This window comes from Puma concolor, chromosome C2 (genome assembly GCF_028749965.1).
Source record: "Puma concolor isolate L17-30 chromosome C2, mPumCon1.1.hap2, whole genome shotgun sequence".
NCBI classification, from domain to species: Eukaryota; Metazoa; Chordata; class Mammalia; order Carnivora; family Felidae; genus Puma; species Puma concolor.
The window spans coordinates 118,481,155-118,500,223 of NC_141675.1; the positions used below are offsets into that span (position 1 = coordinate 118,481,155).

General features: G+C 34.0%; 1 protein-coding gene and 1 pseudogene across 3 annotated transcripts in view; one reads left to right on the forward strand and one right to left on the reverse strand.

Moving 5' to 3' along the window:
• Nucleotides 1–19,069, reverse strand: part of EPHA3 (EPH receptor A3) — a 360,579-nt gene that overhangs the window by 211,177 nt on the left and 130,333 nt on the right. The window lies entirely within an intron of this gene.
• On the forward strand, nucleotides 2,225–2,340 carry LOC112850651 (U4 spliceosomal RNA; annotated as a pseudogene).

Sequence of the window (19,069 nt, forward strand, 5' to 3'; positions counted from 1 at the left end):
AAATGCTAAAATAATAAAATCAAATAATTCTAAAATGATGAAATGTAAACCATCATTAGCAGAGTTTCACACAGGAGTGTCCTTATAGCCTTTTGAAGACTGAGTCTGAAAACAAACACCATAACTGGCTTCATGTGCTAGCTCATCATCCACTAGCAAACCTTACTGGAAATTAAATGGCATGTTGAGAAGAAGAGCACACTCAACCAGCAAGCCGATGTCCTTTGTTGGAGTAAAACTCCACAGAAAGAAATGTGTAAAGAATGGATGACAGCAGGACACGTAAGCAGCTGCTATGTACTCAGCAACAGAAGGACAGCCTCAAAGATTTCAGTGGAATTGCTGTGGAGGCCCATAGAGTCCTAACAGGGAACAATGGGAAACAGCAGCCCTTCCTAAATCAGCCTGGTGTGGAAGTCAGCACAGAGGGAGATTTTGACTGCGTGCAAAACAAAAGGGCAAAGAAAAAAGTAATATTATATTCTGTCAATAGTGCCTGCAGCAGCAATCTGAAAGATGTTATTTCCTTGTTTCTTGGAGCTTTAAGTCAATCTTATACATACAAAGTGATCAGAAACAGTATTTTCTAAGTCCACATAGAAAACAGAATTTTATTAATTCCAGTACAGAACTTCCTCAATTTATGATTGAGTTACATCCCAATTAACCTATTATCAGTTGAAAATATCATATAAGTCTAAATGCATTTAATACACCTAAACTATGAACCATCGTAGTACCATGCCTCAAACATGCTCAGAACACTTACACTAGCCTCTAACTGGGCAAGAATTATCTAACACAAAGCCTACTTTATAATGAAGTGTTGAACATTTTATACAATTCATTGAATACTGTACTGAAAATGAAAAGCACAGTGGTTGTACGGGCACAGAATTCCTGTCAGTGTATCAGAGGTTCACCCTCATGAACCAGTTAACCGAGAGCTGGCTTTACTGCTACCACTGTCCAACATCATGAAAGAGTATCGTACTATATCGCTACCCCAGAAATAGATAAAAATTCAAACTGTGAAGTACAGTTTCTACTAAATGTATATCAGTGTAACCATCATGAAGCCAAAGAATTGTAAGTTGAATCATCGTAAGTCAGGGACCTTCTGCACTTGAAATCCAAGATTTGCTTAAGTACCTATTATGCCCCAAGAATTTTTCTAGCTACTTGGCATCATTGACAAAACAAACAAATATATCTGTTTCAACTTTCATTCTAGTCAGACAGACAGACAATAAACCTAATGGTTAAAATTATTACGTTGACATAAAGTGATAATTACCCTGGAAAAAATGAGTGGAATCAAGGGGATTAGGAAGTTCTTTGCAGCAGTTGCATATAGTAGTATTAAAGGCCACTATACTTGATATTTACTCAACATTTGGAGGTTAGCCAAGGTAGTATGTGAAGCAACTGCTAGAGCAAAGGCCAGGGATGGACAGGCCTACAAGCAACAAAAAGGTGGTCATGGCAGCAGAAGAGTCGGTGACCTTGAGAAGAGGAAAGGAGAAAGGTGAAAGTCGTAACTGGTACCAGTTATGGATATTTTCAGACTTCCTCCCATAGGATAGATTGATTTGCTCTGGATACCCCTACTATTTTACCAATGAATTTCTATAAAAGCAGAAAAATAGTAGAACAACAAAATCAGGGGTCAACATTTGCTATTAGATTTTTGTTTGGGTGCTCAGCAAGACTCTGGGCTTGAATGTCATGCATTGACAAGAAGCTCACATTGAATATATCTAAGAATATACTTAGAGGATTAGATCGTGAGTTTTATTTATGGTAGTGATGGATAAAGTTTTTCTGCAAAGAGTCAGATAGTAAATATCTTAGGCTTTATTAGCCACATTGTAGTATGAAAGCAGCCATGAAAAATATGAAAATAAATTGATGGGTCTCTGTGCTTCAGTGAAATTGTATTTATAAAAACAGGTGGCAGCCAGAATTGAGCCTGCTGACCATAGTTTGCCATGCCGTAACGTAAGCAAAGTCTCAACAAAACAGAACAACTAAGGGCAGACATCTCACTTTTGTGGCTCTAGTATAAAAGACAAGGGTGAAGCAAGAATATCAAAATGTCAAATGTTAAAAAAAAAACTATTGTTGATAATGAAATCTATAATCATATATGTGATGATATGCTACCATATATTTCTTTCTTAATATAAATTATACCCAAACCTAATTTAAAAGGCATAGGCTAAGCTTTGCACAGTGGCAGTACCGTAGCCAATGAGGTTTATCCGAGGCGCGATTATTGCTAATTAAAAGGCATAGGCTATATATAAGAATTTCCTAATATCTGAATATTTCATAAAAGTTCTTTTAGATAAACATTTGCTATGTAATGGAATTCTTTGTTAAATTTGTGATCTAGACCTTCTTTTATAGCTTAATTGTTTGAATCATTTGAATCACAGAAAGCATTTCTTCCCCATAATAATGACATTAGAAGATTATAAGGCAAGTTCACGATTATGTTTCTTTAATTATGTATTTGAACTACTAAACAACTCTACTGGGTTTGAAGAACTGGTTTAAGTAAATTTCTCTGGGAAAATGTCTTGTAAATATAAATTATAAAAATAAAATAGTGACAACTCTCCCCTTTCCTATCATCATCTTCATACCCCATGCCGTATTAATAGTTCAGGCAATAAAACAATCCAGCTCAACTCAAGTTATTGACTGAAGTTTAAAAACATGCTTTCCCTTGGGGTGCCTGGGTAGCTCAGTCAGTTAAGCATCTGACTTTTGATTTCAGGTCAGGTCATGATCTCACAGGTGGGACTGAGCCCCACATTCAGCTCTGAGCTGACAGCATGGAGCCTGCTTGGGATTCCCTCCCTCCTTCTCTCTCTGTCCCTGCCCCCCTCAAAATAAATAAACTTAAAAAAATGCTTTCCCTATAGTAAAACCTCAATTTTAGTGCAGAATTGAGATCTCTTATCAGTTCTGCTGGGTTTTGAAACCTCCAGCTCTACTGGCTGTTAACAAATAAGGGACATTATAAAACGGATATTCACACTTTGAAAGATGGTCTAAGAATATTAAATGCTGACAATACATTAGTCTTTCAAAAAGTTTTGCTTTACTTAAACAGAGTTGATGCTCTTTAAACAGGAAATTTAAAACTGAGCAAAAAATTTCAGGATTCACTATACATACAATTGTAAATAAATGTATCAATTATATAGCCTCTCTTATTATTTATTTATTTTTTTTTTTTTAATTTTTTTTTTTCAACGTTTATTTATTTTTGGGACAGAGAGAGACAGAGCATGAACGGGGGAGGGGCAGAGAGAGAGGGAGACACAGAATCGGAAACAGGCTCCAGGCTCCGAGCCATCAGCCCAGAGCCTGACGCGGGGCTCGAACTCACGGACCGCGAGATCGTGACCTGGCTGAAGTCGGACGCTTAACCGACTGCGCCACCCAGGCGCCCTCCTCTCTTATTATTTAGAGTGAATGTAGCAAGGAAATAATATTAACCACAAAACTAAATTTATAAAATTATTCTCTATTTGATCAGTGCGGAGAACAGTGATTTAGCAAATATTATCTGCTGACACTGACTTTTTAATAAGCAAAACAAATTCCAAGGTATGTTTCCAAAACTTTTGAGTAAGAGCTTAAAGGACTTCACACTGTTATTAAGTCCAGGGTCTAAATGTGAATTAAAGAGATTACTTTTGTGTGGAGAGACATGAATTCAAAAGATTAAAAGAAAAGTTGAAAATATTGTTTGTCATTTTCTAGTGTCATTCTCCATCAAATTGTAAGGATCAACTTTCAAAGCAAATGGCTATAATTCATATTATTTATAAGCACTCTAATTAAGAAGGTTGAACATTCTTTTGTTTTATGGGATATTTCTCCCACTCAAATTTCTAGTATATTTAGAATATGGAAAAGAAACAGGTATTTCAACTCTACAGTGTAAGACCATGAGTTGCCCATATCATGTGCTTTTGCTACTGCAAAAAGAAAAAGAAAAAAAAAAAAGAAAGAAAGAAGCTCATCCTATTTTCGTCTACTTCAAATAAACTCACTACAAACTGTAATTTCAAATCTGATTTTCTTGAAAATTTTATAAGTTACTTTATTTGAATTTATTGATCAACATGCAAGGTTTTGTAAGAATTAGAATTTTGGAGAAGTTAGTAGTCTTTTAGCTATGAAATACCATCAAGCAAACAGAAGGAAAACAAATAGAATTATACCTTTAAAAAATAATTTTCCAAAAGAAACATATTTAGCAATAGCAACTGAATTATTGTCAAATCTTATTTTCTTAGTATTGAGTATATTTTTACCATAAATTTCCCTATTAATTGACTAAATTTGGTGTTTAAGCCAAATTCATGAAATGAAGTTGGTGTCTTAGAGTATTTAGACACCTACGCAACTCCCTAAATTGCTCCTATTTATCTAAAATAATAATTTAAAGTTTACATTTTTGCAAGAAATTGACAATTGATATCCAACTTCCTTTGTGAGTATAGCTTTCTAATAAACACATGCATACACTTCACAGTTTAAGCTATAATTCTTATCTACATAGAAACTAAGAGAAGAGAGGAGTGTTCTAACAATTAAAGGCTGCCCTAAGCCAGGCATACTTTTGAGAACTTTTATTTTAAAAGAAAGTGTAAATTTGAGTTGGGGAGAAGGGCATGGCATGGGTGTGAATTGTATGTAGCTTTCAATTTTGTAAATCCTTTCTTTTCAAAGAAAACCTCCAGAGTCTCTCAAATATTAAGTGTATTATATCTGTCTCAGTCATGTACTTGAGGGATTTAATCCCTAAAGTGAGGTATAGTTAGTCAGTGGAAAAAAGAAAAAAGGAATAAAACACTATAGCATACAATTTACAGTTATTAACAGGGAAAACTTTGCTTTTTTTTTTTTTTAATGTAAACCTATAACTCCTGCTGGGATCAGAAGTATCATTTGCAGGACTCTTTTAACCAGTGTTTCATCTCTCCACTTGTCAATGCATAAATCTTTTTCTATTGCTTGGGATAACTAAATGACATCTGGCAATGGGGAATGACTAAGTTGGGGGTGGGGAGAAGTCAACTAAGTGTAAATGTCTTCTGTAAACTATTTTGATGTTTTATACTATCACCTTAAATGAATATGTATATATATATAGATATAGATATTTATGTATATGGATATATATGGATATTTATATATATGGATATATATATATCCATAAGTATATCCTACAAACTACATTGTACCTGCTATTGACATCTATTAAGGTAAAAGCATGGCAAACTTGAACAATATTTGTAAAATATGAGTAGACCAAAAGTTCAATGTTACCTAGTTATGAGGGACTATGAAAAAATATCCATTTGTTTTTAATACTGAAGGAGCAGCTGGCAAACATGATGTGAATTTTTTTTAATCAAATATAGTTTGCATCTCTATTCCACTTGAGGGTTTTCTTTTTTAACACAAATAACCAAAAATATAAAATGTTCTCTCTTGCTCTGGAATTTAGTCTAGCATATATATGTTTAAATATGGTCCAAACCAGTCCTGGAATTCAACATTTCTAAAAGAATTCAATGAAACATTAATTATCATTGTTCTTGGCAAGCATATGTGGAAATTTGGAAATGGTGTACTGTATGAGAAATATATGGGATTGCATTTACTCTGCAAATATTTCATATTTCTTTTTAAAAGAACTGTTCCTCTAGCTATGGCATATTTTGCTCTATAATTTATTATTCCTGAATAGAAGATCTATAGAAACTAAGACTCAAAGTATAATCTCTGATTTTCTTTCCCTTAGGCTGCCTATGCCATAATTATTTTTATACATATCCATACACTCCATTTCAGAAGACAAAACAAAACGCTGTCATTAATAATGAACATAGGTAATATATTTAAATGGAGATAACCTAAGATACTTGGAATGACACAATGTCCCAATATATTTTTCTATTAAATAGAAAAAAATGGCTAAAATGTTCATCAATTTGAATTTTTTTCATCCACATACAACAATATGATGGAATAAAGCAAGGCGTGTCAATGGACTAATTTACTCTGTATAAGACAAATTGACAAAAAGGTAAATTGTTATTAAAATAAAAATGGTATTTGAGTATTATTGTGAATTATATTTGATTGTTTAATATATTTATCTTTATAATTACGGGAGAGTTAAAAGAGCATGGGCTCAGTAATCAGATTGATTTGTGTTTAAATCAGAGTTGTACCCTTTGCTGATTATATTACCTTGGAGAAATTATTTAATGTCTCTGAATTATGGTTCTAACTCTATTAATTAGATTTATATCACCTACCTTCAGGGCTGAGATATTATGAAAAACATATCTAACACATAATCTGCCTTCATAAATTTCAGTCACCTTTCTCATATATCATTTTTAATGTTTATATATGATAAACTAATTTGGCCTAGAATTGTTACTGTGATTGAAACATTTATCACTTTCTATAGGTTATTATATTAGTCTCCCTCTTTGAAAAAATAACCATAATCTATTTGGAAAGTAAAAAAAAAAATGCTGAAAAGAAGTGTATTCCTACAAGTTCTGAATCAACAGGGTTTGTTTTTATCTTTTCTTGTTTTTCCTGTTTGTGAAAAATAAAAACAAACAAACAAAAAACCCCCAATAGTTTGACAAGACTATGCAAGGGAAATTCAGTATGCCCCAGCAGTTTGACAGTCAAGTTTATTTTTATTTTTTTTTTTAATTTTTTTTTTCAACGTTTATTTATTTTTGGGACAGAGAGAGACAGAGCATGAACGGGGGAGGAGCAGAGAGAGAGGGAGACACAGAATCGGAAACAAGCTCCAGGCTCTGAGCCATCAGCCCAGAGCCCGACGCGGGGCTCTAACCCACGGACCGCGAGATCGTGACCTGGCTGAAGTCGGACGCTCAACCGACTGCGCCACCCAGGCGCCCCGATTTTTAAAACTAAGAAAATTGATTGATTTATCTCAAACCAAAGTTATGGATATTGAACTTCTGAAGACCTTGAAGTTTTCAAGAGCAAAATCATTATACATGACTATTTAACTGCTTAGAGCTAAGGCTGAGCTTTTTGTTTCATTGTCCCAAACAACTAATTCTACATCCAATGTTTCTCATAATTCCATGAAAGATTGTTGCTAATACTTGCTAACTGCAGCCTCATGAGAAGGGCTGTCGAGCTTACCTGGAGGAACATGAGTCATCCTTGTTGTCAAATTCGCAGTCTCATAGAAAGATATCACTAAGCATTCACCGGGAAAATTTTTACCATTATATTCAGTTGAGGCTTCACAAAGAAGTGGTAATAGAGACAAACACTGCAGGGGAAAATGGTAGTATTTTTATACCCAGAAGTCATCCTAAGAAAGAGGGTAACAGAAAAAAAGCCTGAGAAACAGGCAATGATGAGATGGTTTTGCACCTTTTAAGCAAATTCTGATGTAGTTAGTACATCCAGCTTGTTTAACTCACGGGAACCTCCAGCTTCATTTAAGTATTAGGTCAGTACTGGGGCACCTGGGTGGCTCAGTCAGTTAAGCATCTGACTCTTAATTTCGGGTCAGGTCATGATCTCACTGTTCCTGAGATCAAGTCCTGTGTTGGGCTATGAACTGACAGCAGCGGGTCTGCTTGAGATTCTCTCTCTCCTTCTCTCTCTCTGCCCCTTCCCTGCTTGCTCGCACTCTCTCTCAAAATAAATAAATAAACTTTAAAAAAAAAGTATTAGGTCAATTAGGTCAGTACAGGATATTTGTAGCAGCAATACGAACAGAAGGTAACTGAGACTAGAGTTTTGAATACCTGCTTGAGGAATTTGGTATTCTCTGAAAAACTCTGAGGACTTAAGGAAGCAGACCAGAAGAACACATTAGGGAAATTAATTTTGTAGTTCTTCATAGGGTAAGGGTGGGTAGACATGAGGCACAAAAACAGAACAAAACAACCAAGACCAATCAAAACCAAACAAAAACCAAAACAACAATTAGTAATACCTTGGTAATACATGTGAGAACTGCTGGAGCCCTAAAACAGTGTGGAAAATATGCAGATTGACCAATAAATACAAAGGGAAGAATCAACAGAGCAAATGTGAGGGTGGTTAAGTCAGGAAAGTTTCCATGGTTCTAGGCAAGGAAGAAAGGAGCATTTGTTAATGGAGAATAGTAGCTCAGGGGAGCTGATTTTGTAGGGAAGATGCTGGCTTCGGTTTTGGATAATAGTAATCAACTTTCTTAGTTTTGAAATGAAATAGACTGTATCCAGAAATGTAATACTAGAAATATGGAGCTTCAACTAAAAGACATTAAAAACTGGAAATTGTTGGTAATATTGGACAGTTAAGAATGGACTATAATGAACAATGTTGATTGCAATACCAGCACTCATCCTCATCTTTTCTAAAACAACCTTAAGTACCCATAATCCATCCTCCACCCCCCCCCCACCCCACCCTTGTGAACACAGCCTTTAGAGGAAGCTGACTGCACCACAGTTTCAGGGATGGAGGAGTGATTGTTTCAGGACGGTCAATGGCTGAGCAATGAGCACGTGACTTGATTCTACTCAGTAAGATATGATATAACGTCTGCTGAGAGAAGTCTGGAAAAGAAAAAATATATCCCCTCTTTTAAGAGAAAACCTAGGAATAAAATCTCTTTTCTGGATATAATGCCTGGAATTGCCACAACCAAATTACTACCAGCCCCCAGTGATGAAACTGCAGGGATTATGGCAGACCAAAGAAAGACGCCGAGTCCATTACGATATTTTTGATTTCTAATAACAATACATCCTGAAACACATCCTACCTCTGCACTTCCTACCAAGTAAAGTTAGATACATTTTCCTGATTTGTTTCTGCTGGTTCAACTAGGGGTATCTATTATTCTACCGAAATGCAATTCCCACTACTGAAGATACTTTAAAGATTTTCCATGTCAAAGGGCTAAAGGGAAATAAAAATGGGAAAAAATAGTGACAATGGAAGTTCATGTTTTAAATTGGGAAAAACAGTCATGTAGACCCTTATTGTGGAGATTAGAATAGGGTGATAAATAATAGAACTGTAGAAAGACAGACTTTCTAGAATGAGTCTGGTGAACAACAGAGAATTTGCTTCAGAGAGATCAGGGAAGATGAGGATTGAGAATGAAGGTCATTAATTTGGAGCCTGGAAATTTCATGTTGTGAACTCCACGAACATCATTTCCACACAGTACCCACACACACAAAACCGGGGCAAGGATTTTATGATGAAAAAGTACAGACAATATATGTTGCAATTAATTCAGGAAATGATTAGATTTCCTTATTAGTTTAGATTAAGGAAAGGAAATAAATAGAGTAAAACTTGAGAAGATATATTGAGGAAGTATTTTTGTTTCTGTTTTGTTTTAATTAGGAAGGCATAGGTGTGCTCAAGTAAAAAGGCGTGATTTAAAGCCAGGCACCATAAACAATTGGCACCTGACATAAAAGAACTGAAAATTACTTCAAGCATCTGTGTTCCCCAAGGCTCCTTACATTAGCACAGTCTTTACTTTCAGTCTCTGTGGGCAACCTCATCCACTCTCTTGGTTTTTAGCTGTACCTGTTATTGATGAATTTCACAAATCATATCTTTAGCAATGACACTTAGACTCAAATTTCAAGTTGGCTTAATAGTTCTACCTGGATGTCCCACAATGCCTCTGAGTACAAACTGCCCCAAACTGAACTCATTACTTTTTTCACAGCCCTGTGTTTTCCCCACATGTCTTATTTCCTATCAGAAAATTGGGTCACCTCGATTTCTCTCTCCCTTAGGTAACCTATTTCCATGAATTTCATATCCTATGTACTTTTGGGGTCTGTTACTTTCTTCAGTTTTACAAAACTGGTTCAGGAAGAGGCCATCACTACTTCTTGAATTGACAACTATAATAGCCTCTACGTTTATATCTCAAACTCCATCGCCAAGATCTATGTCAATTGTTTGTTTTAAGACATTCAAAACTAAACCTTCACACACATACCAAAGAGCACCTCCCTAGACACACACTGACAAAAAGTTTCTAGGATGATATGTTAGATACTATGTTACCTGTCTCCTACCTGATCTCAGATAATTCAGATAATACTTTCCATCTCTGCCAGCGCCCTTGTGTTTCAGCAATACCAAAATGTTTGCCACCTTGCTTACATCTGACTTATCTCTTACCCTCAGAACTTTGTCACGATATTTTGTCTGATTTCAGATTCATTTACCCATTTCACCTTTACTGTGTCTAATTATCTCCTAATAAGTCTTCAAATTCCACCTTAAATTTATTTGCTCTTTAAAGTTATCTTCTGTCCCCACAGGTTGGGGTGAGTCTGTAGCAATTTTAGAGGAGGATGTCTGTTCATCTCTATAGCCTTGAAAAAATTTTCTTGACTTGACTTCTTCCTATTGTTTATCTCCTAAACAGGGAGCAGTTTGGGAAAAATAACCAGACTTGGTTACATTTGCAATTATCCTCAGTATCTAGAAAAGTACTGGTGCAGATGTTCAACAGATACTATTGAATGGCGCTGAATATTTTTATTATACACATATATAAAGAGTCATGTAGATCCATATTGTGGAGATTAGAAAAGGACCAAGGGTAATAAATCACAGAGCTGTAGAAAGGCAGACTTTCTAGAATGAGTCTGGTGAATAATTGAGCACTTGCTTCAGAGAGATCAGGAAAGATGAGAATTGAGAAAGAAGGTCATTAGTTTGGAGCCTGGAAGTTTCATGTTGTGAAATCTAAGAACATCATTTCCACACGGTACCACAAACAAAAAAATGGGGCAAGGATTTTATGAAAAGGTACAGACTATACATACATATATATATATATATATACATATATATATATATATATACATATATATATATACACACATATACATATGCAAATATAACAAATATATAGTATTTGTTGACTTGGTATATATTTGGTAATGTGTGTGTGTGTGTGTGTGTGTGTGTGTATACACAAAACTAACATTACTTTCTGATGATTTCAAAGGTAATAAGGGGCAAAATGAATAAATCATTAAAACGTTAGCAGTGAATTTTGAAAAAGCCCAGAATGCTTCTTACTACAACTCATATTTAGCTTTCTTAGATGCTATTCAAATTTCTGTCATAGAAAAGTGATTGAAAGTATGTCCACTGTGTCATAGAAAGTGCAGGATGGCAACTGTCATGCCGTATATTCACACATAAAATAATTGAGCTGCCATAGCCCATGGAAATGGCAACTTTATTGTGTCCTTTGCAAGCTCTTTGATGCAACCTAGCAGGAGAGTCAAAGAATTCAGCCAGCAGGGGGCCCGATCTATTCAATAGAGGATCATGGTATAGACAGCTATGTCCTATATCACATTAAAGCAATGTGGGAGCCATCAAAATGTTACTCCATCTTCTAAAAAAAAAAAAGTTTCATTAGAAAATATAAAATTTCAACTTCATACCTTATTTTTTTTCTAAACATTAAAACATAATTACTTCATAATAGGAGCTGAGATGTAAAAGTTTATTTTATAGTTTGCTGAGAGGACTTCTTTAAGCTTTTGAGTATCTAAAACACTATTTATCTCATTATAAAATAAAATATAAACTTCAAAAGTTTGCATTGAAAGTTTTTACTGGGGCTTTTAGCTCAGTTTGATGTTTCTCGGCCATGTTAAAATATTCAGAATAACGTGGTCTAAAACGCAGAAGATGACTTAAGTGTAACAACCCACATCATGTGTGAACATTATGTCACTGTCTTAGAGGGTGTCCATTTAAAGAGTCAGTATTTCTATAGTTTAAATTGAGCATTCCAGTCACCCAACATGAGAGAAAAGTAGAGAGGGGCTGGGATTCTAGCCTACTCTTTCAGTAAAAGCCCTTTTCCAGTATCCAACTGTGGGTCTAATTTATTCTCCTGAGATTCCCCATTCTAGTATTTCTAAATGATCTTGCATATTGCAGGGTTTTAGGTAACCTTATTATACTCTTACTTTTACATCACAGGCAAGGAATTAGAAAAGCTGTCCTTGTACAATTTGACCCACTTCCCTAAAGACTTTTTAACCTTAAGCAAAATCCACTTAACCAGCCAAAGCTAGTACTCTGCTAACAGTGGCTGCCAGCTGGACAGCCAGTTCCAAGATGTACGCCGGCATCCACATTGACTCCAGCCGATCCTGAGACATCAGATTTAATTCACACTTCAGCAAAGGTGTTATAGATTAGTCTTGTCCATTGCGGTAGGATTTTTCACAATTGTGAGAGTCAGCTAGATTTTTATATTTGTTCTATCTCACCAGAACAATCAACATAAAGAACCTTACATTTTTTCTTTCCCATTTCATTTCGCTATTTTTCAAGATAAAAATAACCTTTTGACAATGTATAAACATTATTCTTTAATATTTATAATAGCAAGCACTTTATTTACAAGATACATAAAGCCCTTTTATAAGTTTTTATTATATAATGGATATGAAAATAGCACAATGCTGTTTTTAAGATTATTAACTATGAAATTCTTTAAAATATAAACAAAACACTGATATATATAATGCTTTTCTACTGTGTTTCCTTCAAATACTGTTCAGTTAATTATATGCCTAGATACTCTAGAATGCATTAATATAACAGTTTTGAATTTATCTCCTAAGATAAGGACATAAAGGATGTATGAATTTTTAATGTAACTTCAAGCTAAAAAAAAAAAAAAGACCAAACGTGTACTAATTATTACCAAGTTTGGCATTATCTGTGCTATTTATCTTTAAAAAACAATGAAATGAAGGTGAATTAAGACCATTACAGACACTGCTTTTCTGGTTTGGTTATTATTTTTTTTAATGTTTCTTCAAATTTCCAACCATGTTTACCCTTCTGCAATTCTCTTTAATAATTCAGACTGACCTGAATGACAGCCAGTGATGGGAGCATAACAGTTCATCTGGAGGGTTAACTACAATTGAACTTTGCCCAAAACAATCTGCTCACTGCATTTTCAGAAGAACAAGTGTCACTTCATTTCCAAAACAAATGCTTAGCACAAAAGCAAGAGTTTGGAAAAATTAAAAAGCCAATACCTCCAACAGGATCATTCAACTGTGCACTATGCAGTCGATGAAATGTTCTCATGATACGACAGCCACTAATGAAGCTGCATATCAACATCACTATTACGGGTATTGGCACCATGGTGAATAAAATCATATGTCAACATAAGAAATAAATAAGAAGAAAGAAAACATCAAAAATTTGTCTTTATATTTTCTATTCTACTGCTTTTCTCATATTCATATTTGTGGAAACACTACTATACAAACTTTACAGTCACGAAATTATTACCTTTGTAAATAGAAAGAATGAAAAAATAATATAAACATATTTGTTTCAAGAATTAAAGGATGGTGTAAAATATTTTTAAAGTTCTCATCTTCCTTTTACTAGAAAAAATAATTCGAATATATTGGATATATAGAAACAGATGATTCATGTTATAAATTAACCCATACCATTTTTAAAATCACCCTATTTAAACTTTAAAATATTAGCATGTATTCCATTTTGATTAAAGTTTTAACACATAAGCAAAGTAAACATAAAATATATCAAAGTTATATTCTTTCAGATTTCCTTAAAGTGGACTTTCCAGTCCTGTTCAATTGACTTAACTAAACCATTTTAATTTTGGTTAAAATCTCTCATTATGGGAAAACTTCTCCCATTTTTTTTTTCAGAATTATTGTGTGTCAATAATGCAGCATATATTTGCAATAAGTCTTGTATTGCAAAAATATAAAAGGAGATGTGATGGGAAATTTCTATGTTTTCAAATGTAAAATAATTCCTAAGACCCAAATCCCAGCACTGTTGGTGAAATTAAGTACAAGCATTGTTAGAGGTAGTATGAAAGAAAATATTAAAGGGAGAGGCTTTGTACTCTCATACTTTACTAAATAAAATGGATAAAAGGAAATGAAAACACAAATAATGAGATAAATGAACCTGGGGATTGAGATAATATTACCTAATATCTGTCCAATGGCTTGGAGAAACTCACCTAATCCAAGTGTTTTAAATTATTTTACATTATGGAAAATATGAATTATAAGGGAAATACATATTTTATTGCAGTGACAATTAAAATGGTTCTCACGTTGAACTTTATAGTAATCCTTGTTATTTTACTGAAAACATAAATATCAATGTGTGATCCTAACAAAGTTATTATTATTTTTAACAGGAATAGTCCATGGGTTTTAGCCTGTGGCGGGAATGGCTGTCTCAGTAGAATTACAGTTCTTGACTTGAAACTGCTTTAAAAATCATCAGCTCATATTGCAGCATTTGTAGCAATTAGATAAATACATTCCTCTTTAGACTTTGAGTAGGATTCCCAACTCTGCCAACTGTGCATTTCCTTTCATATCTTCATTGATTAGAAAGCACCTTAAAAGAATCAACCTAGGTTTGAAATCATCATTTTATTGCTCTAAAGGACAATTTAATCTTGTTTTCTGATAGTGAAGTATAATTTTATTTACCGCCCCATCAATATGATCCTGAGACTTGAGATTTATAATTCTGTTTGATGGTCCATTAGTTTATCTCGGGATGGGGGTGGGGGGAGGAAACCTACTCAATAATTATAGGACATACTTAGTTTTTGTTGTTGAGATATATTTTCTCTTACACTTCTGTTTAAAAAAAAACTCAAAATAAAATATATTATTATATTCTATAGTTACTTATATTCCAAGAAATAATGAACTATTTAGATGAGAAATAAAGAATATGCATTACATTCTTTTAAAACAATGTAGAGGGTGTTAAAAAGTGACTGACTGATAAGCCACCTAAGTTTCTTCATTTTTATTTTTTTTTAAAGTTTAGTTATTTATTTTGATGGGGGTGGGGGAAGGACAGAGGGAAGGAGAGAGAGAATCCCATGCAGGCTCTGTGCTGTCAGCACAGAGCCTAATACAGGGCTCAATCTCAGGAACTGTGAGATCATGACCTGAGCTGAGATCAAAGGTCAGATGCTCAACCAAATGAGCCACCCAGGTACCCTGTTTCTTCATTTTCAAAATGAAGAAAATGATAATACTTGGCAAAAGAGGGTCATTATTAGGATTAAATGTACTAATATGTATAAAAGTGGTGGAATAAATCCCTGGCACAAAGTAAGAACTCAATAAATACTAGATAATAATAATGGTAGTGGTATTAATTAGCTGGCAGTAATAGTTAGAAGTAGAGATATCCTAGTAATCGGTGGATATAATAAAAATAGTTGTGACAGTATTGCTAAAATACATGAAAATCACCACCACTATAGTACATTTTAGCTGAATGCACTGGGTTAGTGGCAAATGGCAATCAATTTTCAATTAGCTAACGTTTAACTACAGGAGGTCAATAGTGACTGGCTGATTCACTGATTAGTATGTGGTATGAAAATTCCCACCAGAAACATGGAGGTAATTGGGTTTGAGTGAAATAGTTCATCGCCTTTTTCTAATTTTCCCTGAGGAAAAACATGAAGAAATCAAGTAAGACAGGGGCGCCTGGGTGGCGCAGTCGGTTAAGCGTCCGACTTCAGCCAGGTCACGATCTCGCGGTCCGTGAGTTCGAGCCCCGCGTCAGGCTCTGGGCTGATGGCTCGGAGCCTGGAGCCTGTTTCCGATTCTGTGTCTCCCTCTCTCTCTGCCCCTCCCCCGTTCATGCTCTGTCTCTCTCTGTCCCAGAAATAAATAAACGTTGAAAAAAAAAATTAAAAAAAAAAAAAAAAAGAAATCAAGTAAGACAAACATTAAAAATCACATTATTATCCAGGGACTACTTTTGTTTGCTTTTGTTTTTTAATGTTCAGACTAGATACTGGACAGCTTCAAATTAATAAAATACTGATCCTGTAGCCAGGAAGATATGAGGTACATAATATATTCTTCAAGAAAATAAAGATTTTTTAAAGGAAAAAATACGTTTTTTTGGAAGAGAAATAAATTTTTTTGCTTGATTTTGCTTGTTATCTGCATGTTTAGTTTTCCACTGTGCTGCTTTAATCATTTTTTTATTCAGCATTTCAATTTTAAAGTTCTGCTCTTAAAACCTGCTCCATCGCGATTATTGAAACTAATTGCCTCAAATCAGCTTGTCAATCTTTATAACTTAAATTAGTGCTCCTTTGTGTTGGTTTTATTTTCAACCAATTGCCATTAATTACTATTGCTTTGCTATTATTTTTCTACCATTTATCATATACATAATTATATAATTATCCATTTATTGGTGAAATGTGAATATTTTATTTATTTCCTTACTCTATTCTCAATTTAAACAAAAATGTCTCATAAATGAGCATGTTCTATTCTTATAATTAGGAAAAACAATTCCTAATACGTTTGTTTTCTAGTAGAAATAAAAACATTTTATGCTAGGTACTTTACAAAACAGAGTCACTTAAAAAGAGATCATTTTATTAATGTGTTGTAAAATGTTTCTTATTCAGTAGCGAATTTCACTCTTTAAAAGGATACAAATATATTACATTTCCAACATGCATGAATAGTTGTATGATAGTAGATATATTTCAAAAAAATGGAAGTTATGGTTTTTTTTTTTTCTAGAAATCTTAATTGCATTAATTATGCATTCTCCCAATAAAACAGTCAATGAAGCAAACATTGTAGTTACTGGAAGCCTTACAGAAATCTGCTCAGGAAGTTGTTTTCCACAAAAAAAAAAAAAAGAAAAAGAAAGAAAAAAAAAAAGAAAAACAGAATATCACAGCCTGAGATCATCTCACTGCTTCTACCCAGAGATTCTCTAGTAATGCCATCCAAATATGTATTATTTCAACCATCTGACCTGCTTTCATCCCAGAAGTAGAATCTTGGGAAGAGCAGCCCCTGCTTTGGCCCCACCGGGGTTAGATGCCAAACTCTTGACCCTTCCTCTTGAATGTGCTCAGTTGTCAGTTTTGCCTACCACAGCTGTTGGATATTCCAGAGGATCAGATGGCCAGAATAGGTCTGGAAGAGACCTATTAGCATCTCAATACAGCCGCTCCAGTCCCCTTTATTACCAATTCACTCAAATTAATTAATTTTTAATTTTGCACTACCTCAACTATTATAAATCAAGTCAGCCAGCGAGACAGAAAAGCACACTGAAACATGAAACTGTCTGTGGTTTAAGTCACAGAGGCTCAACCTATGCAATCTGTCACTTTGAAGATCAGAAAAAAAGGAAAATTATCCAGTGCAGAGATTATTGAAAAATATTTTTTGATGAATTACACTCCTTTCAAAAGGTCACAAAAGAGAGAAGTGTGATAAATGTCTGTGATGTATTTAGATCCTAAAACCCAAGTTATAGATTCAGAAAGACTAGCTGATTTAAAAAAAATATTCCTGTGAATTCCCATTTCTTTTATTTGAACCTAACATTTTATTATCAGATTAAAATGTATACTGTACAAATAATGACTTTGTGTTTTAAAATTGACAGTGCCTGTAACTATAATAACACTCCTAAAATGCAATAATTATTATTATTGTTGTTATTGTTATTATTATTTTGTTGGCTTGGCTTTAATTTTCTTAAAGTAGCATCCTCTAAAAGAGTGAATGGTCTGGACTGGATAATCATCTGAATTATAAACTGATATTCTGAAATGCAGAAAGCAATGAAATCATTGGCAAAATATCCCTCTGTGTTCCTTTATCTTCAATTTACTTGAATTGGTCTCAGGAATAAAACTCATAGTAAGAAAGCATTTACTTTGAACAGTACAATCCTCTTTGAGTGAGGACTGATTGCTTTTGATATTCCATAGTGCAATGTACACAGTTATAGATATATCATATGGAGCTTTCTTTTTGACTTTGAGCTACAAAGTAGAAAGACCAAAGATTAAAGGTGTTCAATCATTCCACCATACTGTGTAACTTCTTACATCATATTCCTGAGCAAGGAAATGTGGCCAAATCTAAAATGTATTTATACCATGCTGGGTAGGATTTTTTTTTTTTTTAGCCTAATATAAACCTAGCTGTTTGAGACAGAATACAATTGGTTTCTGTTTCTGAGAATAATAAAGGGTAGATTCATGGCTACCAAATAACTCCTAGAAAGTTTTCTTTCCCTCTCAAATATAATCAAGTCCATGGTGTGGTTTTTACAAACATTTATGAAGTCATTTAATTTTAAATATTTGCAACTATTTTACAAGTACTTGGCATTTAAAGTTGTGGAAATGAAATAAGTAATTTGTTGAGGTTAACAATGCAGTAAAGGAAGAAAGATCAACTCATATTTTAGACCACCATTTCACAAAATTTCCTGGACAATTTTTTGGGTTTGCTTCCCCAAACCTATACTGGTTATAGATAAATTGCCATAAATAACAACTACCCACATTTAAACAAACAGTTAAAATGAAATACTTCCCCAAACTGAGGGTTGTTAAATTCAAGAATGGATTTCTTATATTAGAATTGTGGTCAAAGAATACTTTCATGATTCTGGGACTGGCTTAATTTTGGTTCTGACTGAAGGCAGAAGATATTAAATATAATATTGAGATCTTTAAAATGCAATTATCAATTCAAAATTGGGTTCACACATACCTCAACAAGATTCATACTACTAGCATAACGAAAAATTTTCTAGTTTCCCAATTCTCTATTGTTTTTATTGAGATTGTAACACAAATTCTGAGTGTTGGTTCTTTCTTTGGCAGAGAATATTGGACCAACTGCCAAATTAAATAGAAACTGACCCACATTTCCACCTGGCTACCCCATGTTGTGTAATTATCTCCCTTTAAAAATATAATTTTCTTCTTAATACTTAAAAAAATCCTTGAAGGGCAAATACCAGTTATTTAAAGAATATACTGAATGTTATCACTGTCATTCCCTCAGGTATCTGAAGAACCCTATGCTGACTGTGTGATGTTAGTATGCTAAGAGATAGTTGTTCTTTTCTC